At 41.9% G+C, this 10448-nt stretch overlaps 1 long non-coding RNA gene and 1 other non-coding gene across 2 annotated transcripts; one reads left to right on the top strand and one right to left on the bottom strand.

Moving 5' to 3' along the window:
* Nucleotides 1-965: 965 nt before the first annotated feature.
* Nucleotides 966-2101, bottom strand: LOC116734577 (uncharacterized). The gene is made up of 2 exons (XR_004342244.1): nucleotides 1754-2101; nucleotides 966-1238 (listed from the first exon to the last, which is right to left on the bottom strand). It is a non-coding gene; the product is annotated as an uncharacterized LOC116734577 (long non-coding RNA).
* Nucleotides 2102-8539: 6438 nt separating this feature from the next.
* On the top strand, nucleotides 8540-8611 carry trnae-uuc (transfer RNA glutamic acid (anticodon UUC)). Its single transcript has one exon. It is a non-coding gene; the product is annotated as a tRNA-Glu (tRNA).
* The last annotated feature ends 1837 nt before the right edge of the window (nucleotides 8612-10448 follow it).

Raw genomic sequence — 10448 nt, 5'->3', positions numbered from 1 at the left:
ATGACGATGTGGAAATAGTTTTTTGAGTGCAAATTTATTAAAACTGAACAAAAAAAAAATCCTATCTATGTAAGTATTCACCGCCTTTGCCAACGAAGCTCGGAATCAAAATTCCATGATGACAACATGGTCACAGTATCACTAGAGCAGCACGATGTCCTGTTTGTTGGGCGAAACTCTCAATAGCTACCTTTTTAGCTCCCATACCATGGAGAATTTCCAAAGCATCGCGATAAACAAGTTGCATAACCAGTACACGCGCAAGGACAAATCTGAGTGGATTCCTTCCAACTTCCAGTCAAAGCGGAAACTTCAGTTCACTGTGGTGGCTTGCAGGAAACTTGCAGAGGTCAGAGTCCATTTCAGCATTCGAACGACTTGAGATTTGTAGCCAAGCAGAGCGCAGTGCTCAGGGGCAGGTGGGGGAAGAAGAAGAAGAAGAAGAAGAAAAAAAGTTCCCTCATGAATGGAAAAAAGACCAAATAGTGGCATTTAACAGTCTGCAGAGAAATGGTGTCACACAGAACCTCATCTTTCAGTCCTCCTCGGGCTAAAAGAATGTGATGTTCCCTCCGTATTGTAATTTATTTCTCACACAGGTCACCGCTCCGCAGCCGCACTACATACTTTATTTTAGAGGGTGGCCTCTTGCTATCATCTTCTGTCACAGTCATGCACCAATGCAATATAAGATTTACCTGGCTGTACGGGGTTTATTCAGACTTAACGCCTTTAAGTGACCAGATATAACTGCAGGTCTTTATGAAAATACCTGCCAACAACCGTGTCTGTCCGACTCTATTATACACCGATTTCAATATGAACCTTTAAATTCACTGTCAGACTTTTACACCCAAATATCAGTCTCTGTGACAGGCTAAATTTCTTGCAGGACATGCACAATGATAGTAAAGCGAATTTTAAAAATAACCTCTACACACTCGATGAAGACATGACCAGGATCTTTGATTGCCTTTTATTTATTTATTTTGCAAATGCAACATGTAAAAATTTGTCGAGTGCCTCTCTGTAGAGATGCTCCCTCTGAGTTATTGTGAATTCCTGAATTGTTTGAGAGGATAAACAGATGTTCGAGATGATGAGGGAACAGCTGCCTCCCGCTGATCTGATTAGCAGCTGCTAATTCTTTCTACTGCGCCTCCAGTTGCGAGGTGTTTGTCTCCTCCTTGCAGCCGTCACATCCTGCAGCCGAACAGGCGTAACTGTCACAGTCCCACCTTAAATCCAGGAAGGGAAAATGTACTGTCACAAGTGTTTGATCGGTGGAAGTGGCTGATAAGACTTGTTGATCTTGCACCTTGGTTTTATTTTTCTAATTTTAAATACTTGAGGGAGAGAAATGTGGATAATTTTTTTTCAAGAACAGGACAAGAAATGGAACAACCCTGCAGGATCAGAGAGAAAGCTTGGTGGGAGGGTGGGGAGGGGGGAACAGCAGCCCACCCCAGTTTAAGTCAGTCTTACTTATTCTTTTATTAACCCCCTCCCCATGCCTCGAATAACCATTTTTGCCTCTGGCTAAAACACTCAGAGTCTCTGCAGACAATCCAACAGGTCAGAAAATGACTAACATTAAATATGACACACAGTCCTTATACCATCACTACAGGCAGTCGTCCCCCCGAGGAGTCAGATTAAGGATGGTGTGGGGCGTATGCATTTGAGTCACTCGGCTTCCACCATTTCTCACAAGCTCTACTTTCAGAAACAAACAAAACCTCTGCTTACTTACCATACAGTTTTGCTGCCTGGAGCTACATATTGTCTCTCTCCACTAAGTTCACTGTCTGTCACTTTATCCAAACTGCACACGCTCAGCTGCGTGCTATATCTGCTGTCCTGCAATCTTCTCCAGATTAATTGATTCCGCCCCATCCGCCCACCAGAGGATCCGATACCAGTTAACATGATGCAGAGTCCACATATTTGCAGGCCACAGGCTATCAGCGGGCCGCACTCTGGACGTGAGTGACTGCAAGTGATAGCGATCAGTTAGAGCCAGGCTACGATTGATCAGGTATGTGTGTATAAACAGATAGTGAGATCAATGGAGACAGACAGGCCAATGGAAAGTCCACTTGTTGATATAAGCACCAATGAGTGACACCAGATGTTAAGAGGAGTTATAGATTAATGCTGAAGCCTCGACTTTAGTTCCTCTAATTAGGAAAAAAAATTGTCTTGAGTGTCTGGAAATTGTAACATCTAAAATATGTATCGTGTTAAAATAAAAAAAAAAATTGCAATGGGAAAATTGGAAAATATAGATTTTAAACAAATCCAAAATGTGTTAAGGACATCTTGACTTAGTCTCGATTTTTTTTTTGCCAAATCAGTGAGAAATTATCATTTCCAAAAGTCATTGAACCCTTGACAACCAGCTGGTGTTAAGTAACGTTAGCATGTTCTCACAATTGCTGTCCATCTGCTGAGCTCATTATGCAAGCTACTCAGTGCAACGCTGGTAAAAAAGGGTTAATAGAGGAGACATGTTGTGATGACTTCCTGAAGGCGGAGTTTCAGAAAAAGCAGGAGTTTTTAAAGAGACAGAGGCCCAATTTCAAGGCATTAACTTACAAAGTCATTTTTAAAGTCATACTTGATATACATAGCATATTTATAGCAACTCAATTGATTGTGCCATAAAATTACTCTATGTGCCTGGTAAATACAAAATACTGCCCCTTTAAATATATTATTCTACACCAAACAGAGTTAAGGATTTTTAGGTTTATTGAAAGGACTTGTTTTTTCTATTTGTGGAAACAAAGAATATGTTTTCTTTGAAAATATTAAAACTGGAGTTTAACACCAGTTACACCAAGACCATATATACAAAACCACTGCTGAGTCCAAGACGTCTCAATAAAACGAGGTCTGATCTGGTATTCAGGCATCGTGATGCCAGTAAATAAGGCAGCTGCTAGAATAATCATTCAACTATAAAGTCCACCTTTGAGCATTCACATCGTATGCTACACTTGGGCAATCAAGACACTGAGGTACCTGCTGATCACGGGCTGCAACATGGCTTGTGTGGTGGGAATGAAAGGTAGAACCTGCACTGGAGCGGACAGCAGAGTGGGATTCTGGGAGTATGCTTATCTCTCTGTGTCAGGGTCCATCAGCATCTGTCATGTTTACTCCTAAGGCTGCTGGCTGACTGCTCTGTCGAGGTCCTCCATATCATTCACCTGTGAGCTAAAAGAGAGCACACAAAAAAAAGAAGGAAAAACACACGCACAAAGCGCTTTGTTTCTGCAAAACAGACCTCTTTATTTCTCCATCTCATTGTGTCTATATTGGTCTCCATTTTACTATACTTAAACGTCTTCCGGGCAAATTTAACTGGACATTTTTAAACATTTTGCCACGTTATATCTACCTCTGTCAGAGGAGACAGGGTACCAACAGAGCTAACCAAAACAATGTATTAGAAATCAGCGTAAATTTTGCACGTTGTTCAGGCAGAAGGCGTCGTTGTCTTTTCTACGCCTTTCGAAACTTTCATCTGGGGTCTGTGTCCATACAGATGGCACATCCAGACGCTCACTGGAACAATTATCCCAGTCCAATTTCATGCTAAAACTCGGCAAAATTTCCCATTTGAATGCATGGGGATTACGCCCAGCAGATCTGTCATTATTGCATGTGCTGCGTGAGTGTGTGTTTGCGGAGCGGTGCGACAAAGTCCAAGGAAGGTGAACAAGAGATTTGAGGGAGATTCTTGAAATGTCGCAGGTGAAAATGTCAGCCGCGAGGTGGAGAGGAGTCAAACTCAGCAAGAGGCAGAGGTTCAAACTTTAATGAATTAGTGTCTGTGAGTCACCGCGAGTGGCCTTGTGTGATGTCACCAGCCTGTCCTCTGTATCCACTGCTGAGGACAAGCATAGGGAGTAGCACACCATGGCCTCTGGCCTTTGCAAAGAATATGCTGTACTCTCTCCTATTTCACTGCTGCACATCCTCCAGGCTCCAGCTCTAGCTGTGATGACCCAAACACTATTTGTGGGGTCACACTTATGCCTGCTGTGACTGCTAATGACTGTGTGTCACAGAAAGAGAGAGATTCCTGCTTTTCAGTGCAAATCTTTCTTATCTTTTGGTAGCGTGTGAGCTGCTGCTCTATGACTGACCGGACTGTTGTAGCAAATACGGTCTGCCTGACCATCTTGTTGACAAATCAGTGCAACGTTGAAGCAAATCCGAGCAACATATGAGAAGTTGGCTTCTGCGCGCTGCTTCTCTGTGTGGCAGATGACCGTGGCCCGTTTCATGCTGTTTTCTCCTCGCTGCGGTATCGCGGGGAGACAGGCAGCCAACCACTGTGAAGAAGTGTGCCTGGGAATGACAAACACCCACTTGATCTTGTGAACCTGCATAACAAATGGTTCTCAGAGTCATGGATGTGGCCGGTCCTGTGAGAGATAAGAAGTCTTGGGAAGTCAGGCAGTTCACACACACAAAACTGAGCCGAGTTCCCAAAGGGACCGAGTTCCGACTTCCACACAGTGCTACATATGAACTTATCCGAAGGCATTTTAGAGAAAATAATTAGGTGCGTTGTATTTCTATGAGAGGAGCTGTCACAAAACCTTAACTTGCTCCAGCTTAACACAACTAGCTGCAGCAGTGAAGCAGCTCTTTAAAAGTCATGTCTTGTTGAGGAAGCTCTTCCATGATTGGCACATGTTACCAATACATTACGCAAACAAGCGAATATCAAGAACCTCTAAATTTGCTTAATGCCATGGAGTTGGAGCTGAGGACGCGTCATACGTCTGTTTCAACCAATCCACTGTCATCTGAACAAAGTAAAAAAAGACACCAATGGCGGCCTCAGCAATGGCCTATATCGATTGTTATCTGACAAACAGGCCACAGCTTGTGAGACTGGACTGAAGGGTCACCTGTCTAACCAGGTGGTCAGCAGCACAGGAGCACCACAGAGAACATCTCATCATTCTTTATCTCTTTGGTGTGGCCATCAAAGCGTCTAGCCACACCAACAGGCATTAGTGGGACAGGCTATGCCACCTCGACTGTGTAGTGCAGAAAATAACCCAAAAGGTTCAATTGAAGATCTTTTAAGATTGATAAATTTTGTTTTTCAAAGGGCCATGCCCTTAAAAAATGAAGACCCTTGTCACACATTTGGGCATCTACCTCATGCTTCTTACTCCTGCGTAGACTTTTTATATATTTGATTCTGCAGCATATAAACGGCGTCTCCAACATCTGTGTCTGACCTAAATATGATTCTGGAAGTAGAGTCAAACACACTTTTCAGCATTATGGAAAAACCTTTCTAGAAGGGTTGAAGTGGTTACGGCTCCAATAATTGGGATCACTGGAGCTAAACCTTATGAATGTGGAAATGGAAATGGATATCACTCAGGTTTATGTCTGTAATATTTTTGGGACGTTTTAACTGCATAAAAAGAGCAAAATGCACGCAAGATATTTCTACAGGACTTCTCCTTGATTCTCTGAACTGATATAACCGAGACTGTTGTCCAGAGTTGCTGATGAATTGCATATGCATAACTACCACAGAACTCATCTTTATGAGAACCAAGCTACATCCACATCTGAACAGCTATGAGCCAAGGAACAATATTTGAAAACATCACTTTTACTTTAGATTAGAGTACAAAAACCTATTTGCCTGGCACCAGGTGCTGAAACATCGACGAGGGAGTTCTGTGGTATTCTGAGAGGTCTGGTGAATTTGCGGATGCCAGGTGTTGTTGTTGCATGATGGAAACGATAATTCTACATCCGTTGACACGGGAGTGCACGCCGAAACAAGAAATGCTAGTTAAAATAAGTACCGGCCAGTCGTTTGGCACAAACCACCTCGGGATCTGTTGATGGTGTCACTAATGTGTCACGTTAAACAGATGGGACACAACGGAAGGAGTAGCACGTCAGCGCTTGTGGTTGTGACCTAGTGATGCACATTGAAAAACGACAGCAAGCGAGACAAAGAAACGCAAACAATTTGAGCATAAATCCCACCCCGCAGGTGCTAAAAAAAAAAAAAGAAAAAAAATCTCTCTCTTTTTTGGCCCGTCTGTGTCGCGATCCAGCTCCTCATGACATCCCGAGTCCAAAAACCGTTCAGGGTTTCCTCCTGCTCAGGCGAGCGCGACATGATGTACGACGGTCCCGGAGCTCATCTGTCATTTAAAGAAGTCGCCGTCTGATTCCGCCCGGCTGGTAAATGCACACGCTCTTTACCGCATTCTGCTGCTCCACATCCAGGTCTCAGCGCACCAGCCTCACAACACCTGAGGGAACAGAAATAAACGAACAAAGCTTACATTGTGCTTTAAGTAAATGTTGCACTGGGGGGGGGGCGCTTGGCTGTCACACCATAGCACTGCAGCCTCTGCTGGAAGAGGAGCAAGAGCTCCCTGTGTTTATCAACGTCCTTCCTCTGGAAAAGCAGATAAAAAAAAAATTGAACAACTGTGCAGAATCCACAGTTGCCCGTTCCTCATTATGTATCTGGTACACACCATTTAGTGACCTTATGTGGAGCAGCTGATGTTATGTTGCTGGGTTGCTAGTGAGAGTGTGTGTGTCTGGGAGAAAGAGCTAACAGGGGGAGGAAATGTGTGTCTTTCTAACCTGAAAGTGTGTAAACGTGTGCACCTGCGTGTTATTCAAAAAAAAAAAAAAAAAATGTTAAGGATGAAAGCTCATAGTGTGCGGCACTATGAGCACATGTGTTCCCTGGACGAACCGAAAATAGATGCGCTGATATTTATAAATTTTATAAGGGACAGTGCAATGCTTCAGGGAATTAAAAATAATAATAATAATAATAAATGCACACGTCCTGCAGAGGGGCCATACTACCCCTCTGCTCAACATGTTTGTCCTCACCTTTTGCTCTACTTCACACATTTCACTACAAACTCTCTTAGCCACAAAACCTTCTGCAGAGGCTGCTGGGCTTTGATTTCTGACATCATGGATCTGACCCAAGTGGGGGAGGAGGAGTCTTGTTCTACTGCTTAGAACAATCTACATTAATCCTGCTGCCATGGGGAGACGCAGCTGAGATGGAAGAGTGTTGTTCCGATCCCTGACTCGGTAGGAAAGTGAAGAAAAAAAAACTACAACAGGTTTAAATTGAAGGCAATTTGACTTTTTCCTCGGTTTGTCCTGAAGATGTTTTGACACCCATCCAAGAGTCTTTGTTAATAAGACAAAGACTCCTGAATAGCCTTCAATCTAAGCCTGTTGTTGTAGACTTGACGCGGATGACTGAGAATATACACAGGCCACAAAGGGAAGGCAGCCTGCCACAGTCTTTGAAACAGCTGCCTTAAAATTATTGTTTTATAACTGCAGCCAAATGTTGCTTTAATATTCTAATTCAACTTCAATGTGCACTTGTATTCACTAAATTTAGTCTCAAAATAAACCTAAGCTCTGCCAGAGTTTATCAGCAGTGGCTATGAACAACTGTTTACACATTTTATCTTAATTAGATTTAGGTTTCATTGCAGCCCTGTCTGGATTTTCAGGGTTTCCCAGAGTGTAAAATCTTTTTGCGGCCACCAACAGCCCTTTCCTTGCCGATGAAAATGATTCCCTCATCCTGTTGACTGTGAGGGCGCTGATTCCCACCACGTTTTATGGTTCTGATGGTGTTCTCGGGGTTATATGCAGTGTTATCTCAATTTTGCTCGTCATCTGACCAAAAGTTCTCTCACAAGTTTACTGTGACCCATTCACGGCTTATGGATGAAAACTGAGACTTCTCATGGCTTTCTGATAGCAATGTTGTTGTTTTTTTCCGAGCTACACGATGCAGATATTCAGATATTTCTGCAGCTCCTCCACAGATGGCCTGCGTTTCTGATCAGTGTTCAGATACAGCAGCTCTGGAAAAAATGGAGAGACCACTTAAAATGATCAGTTTCTCTGATTTTACTTTTTACGGGTATATGTTTGAGTAAAATGAACACTGTTTTTTTTTTATTTTTATTATTCTATGAACTACTGACGACACGTCTCTGAAATTCCAAACAAAATTTTTGTATTTATTTGCAGAAAATGAGAAATGGTCACAATAACGAAAAAGATGCAGAGCTTTCAGACCTGAAACAATGCAAAGAAAACAAGTTCATGTTCATTTAGAAACAACAATAGTAACGTTATATCTCAGGAAGAGTTCAGAAATCAATATTTGGGTTCAGTGCAGTGGTCTCTCCAGTTTTTCCAGAGCTGTATTTTCTGATGATGGATTGGATAGTGCGCTATGAGATGTTCAAAGTTGTGGGAAATTCCACAACTTTATCCCTGGCGTGTCTGGTGTGTTTCTTTTTTTTTTAATAATAGTGTGTGCTCACTAATCTGGTTAAACTGGATTTTATTTTAGGCAGAGTAGAGTTTTCTACCTTCATGAATGCTGCACTACACTGATTTTTGTGTGTGTGTATATTTCAGAAACTATGTATCATTTTCCTTTTAGTTCATAATTAAAGAAAATAAAACTAAGTCCCATATGGTCTAGCGGTTAGGATTCCTGGTTTTCACCCAGGCGGCCCGGGTTCGACTCCCGGTATGGGAACTTGACGTTTAAATAATTTCCCTGCTGGGATGAATAAAGTAATTCTTCTTCTTCTAATTATGCATGTGTGCGAGTACATTACAACAAGAGCCCAATAAAATATATATATATATTTTTTTTACCCCCCAGGGGTCTTTTGTGGGCTCTAGTGTCCCTTATGTGATAGTGGGCTGACAGGAAACAGGAAAGGAGACGGGGGAAGACATGCAGCAAATGTCGTCGGGTCCGGGAGTCGAACCCGCGACGGCCGCGTCGAGGACTCAAGGCCTCCAAATACGGGTCGCGCTACGCCCTACGCCACCACGGCACGCCCCCAATAAAATATTTTGGTTGTCACTTGACAAAATACATAAACAATGAAATGGGTATGCATACTGCTACATGGTATCTGCATTAGTCCTACAGAAGACATTTATTCGTACTATTACTGCTGGCTCCTCTCTCAAGCAAGCTATACCTTTCTGTGACCTCTTTTGTCAGCCTTTATTAAAAAGTATTCATCTCAATGCTACACAGTAACAGGGACAGAGCAAGCCATGCGCTTTTTCTAAGTGGCTGATACTTCTCCAAATATGAGTTAGTCCAATTTCAGCTTAGACTGACTAAATTTAATTCCAGATGCTTCCCGCATCTAAATAATGATTCATGGGCACATTAAAATGCCCCCGGCACACACACACACACACACACACACACACACACACACCCACACACACACACACGGACATATAAACGGGGCTTTAGACTCTGCGGTAATAATGTCAGCTAGAGTTTAAAAGAAAGCCTAATCTAGTCTCTGGGGGTTTCAACATTAATCGGTGTTGCTATGTCATGTTCTACCTTCACTTTAATTGCAATGCATGCCTTTCTTCATTTTGTCTTGATCTCTTTATGGTACTATGTTGTTCAGTTTTTGAACTTTTACCAATCCTTGAATAATTGTTTTATTTATTTATTTGTTTATTTATTTTTTGTATGAGCCCAGGGTATAGGAGAGGATTAGGGCCACAAAAAGATTTCTGACTCTAATCTCAGAATTCTGAGATTAGAGTCAGGAATCTTTTTTTCATTTTTTTCAGTGACCTTAATCCTTTCCCATTACTCTACCAAACAAACATTAAAATATGGTTATTAAATTAATGCTACACTGCCTTCATTAGACTCTATTTAACAGTTTAGCAGGTTCTGTGAAGGAAAGAAGACAACATTAACATAGGATGATGCAACAAAACTAAAAAAAGAAACAAAAATTCAGGTAGCAGGTAAGGGGAAAGCTAAAATGATGCTGTGTTTAGTGTTTGTCCTTTGATATTTGATTCTGCGATTTCATTTAATAATTTAAGTGAATATTTTACTTTCTAATTTAGCCATATAGTTCTAGGTGAATGTACACCTTCCTCGCTACTCTTTCTATGTTTTGAATCGAATACAGTGTAATATCCCTCGGTGGATAAATCCCAGTAAATTAGCTGCAAAGTAACAGGCAAATATATGAAGATACACATGAAGATAATAAAGGGGAAGAAAAGATAAACAAAAGCTGTATTGTAAGGTAAACATTACAGCACAAGAGGAAAAAACTGTGCAGTTTTGGAAAATCAGATTACAGGGACGTGCAAAAACGAAATCTGTTCACATGAGTGTAAAAAATTAAAAAGCCAATTGAAGACTGTGAAAACAGTAGCAGGGATGTGCACAACTTATTGAGTTTGCTGGGAGCAGTGAAGTCATAGATGTGACAGAGTTGCTCTGCAGCAGCAACTCTGCAACTGACTTGGCATGAGGTGGAAGACATTGTCCAGGAGCCATGTTATTTTCACTAGAGTTCTCCTGTCTC

The sequence above is a fragment of the Xiphophorus hellerii genome, chromosome 15 (genome assembly GCF_003331165.1).
Source record: "Xiphophorus hellerii strain 12219 chromosome 15, Xiphophorus_hellerii-4.1, whole genome shotgun sequence".
Lineage (NCBI taxonomy): Eukaryota > Metazoa > Chordata > Actinopteri > Cyprinodontiformes > Poeciliidae > Xiphophorus > Xiphophorus hellerii.
This window is presented reverse-complemented; position numbering and strand designations above follow the sequence as displayed.